Raw genomic sequence first — 915 nt, 5'->3', positions numbered from 1 at the left:
CCAGCAGTCTGAGAACACTTGATTTGAATTACAGTAACCAGTCCACTCCTTGACAACTTACAAGTATAGTTTGTGTCGCAACCACTGAATGTTTTGAGAGTATGATGATGAGCTGGGCGGAGAAATGCTTTGTAGGGTCTTTTTATAGAGCTAGATCTAATACGTAATCCTATTCTGCAGTCGATGTTTCCCGAAAGCATCGTTAGCAAATTCTTTTGATATCAGGTCAACGAGTCAGTGTTTCCCGAAACCATCAACAGCATCGCAGAGGTGTGTGTTCGGGAACGAGTCGAACAACAGATCTCGAGCTGTGGTTAGAAGCATGTTCTAGTTTGCATGACATGTGGACTCAATAAATCCTTTTCTGGAGCAAAATAAGCAAGCTGACATTCAGTGCAATCTGAAGTCTGACTTTTATTTAGAATACATACAAATGTCATTTTAGTTGTGTCGAGAGTTTTAAAGCAACGTTTTTGAAGACAAACTTATGATTGAGTCTGGAAATAAAGCAAAATAACAGAACAATTAGAAATAGTCCTCAGATGCCATGTGTTTTTCTTTCTTGAGTGTACCTCTTGTATTAATTAAGGTCAGGGTCTAGCACTGCACCAGCGGTAGCGTGGCCGAGCGGTCTAAGGCGCTGGATTAAGGCTCCAGTCTCTTCGGGGGCGTGGGTTCGAATCCCACCGCTGCCATCGCTTTTTCACTGATATGATTTTATTGAAATAAAAATAAATAAAACGTTTTTTTTTAAAAAAAAATGTGTATACTTTTGTTTTAATAAATAATACATTCATATATTTGATTAAGGTAATAAATACATTTTTACAGTCTATGGTTACACTGCATTACAAGTGACTAAAAATTAATATCATATTCATAAAAATAGCCTACCATTTGAAATAGACTGTACTA

The 915-nt window shown here is 37.2% G+C and overlaps 1 non-coding gene across 1 annotated transcript; it reads left to right on the top strand.

Moving 5' to 3' along the window:
• Window positions 1-613: 613 nt before the first annotated feature.
• On the top strand, window positions 614-695 carry trnal-aag (transfer RNA leucine (anticodon AAG)). The gene has a single exon. It is a non-coding gene; the product is annotated as a tRNA-Leu (tRNA).
• Window positions 696-915: the final 220 nt, after the last annotated feature.

The sequence above is a fragment of the Rhinichthys klamathensis genome, unplaced genomic scaffold, assembly GCF_029890125.1.
Source record: "Rhinichthys klamathensis goyatoka isolate OS25496 unplaced genomic scaffold, OSU_Roscu_1.1 h1tg000545l_1, whole genome shotgun sequence".
Lineage (NCBI taxonomy): Eukaryota > Metazoa > Chordata > Actinopteri > Cypriniformes > Leuciscidae > Rhinichthys > Rhinichthys klamathensis.
Note: the sequence above shows the minus strand (reverse complement) of the source record. Positions and strands in the feature narration are given on the sequence as shown.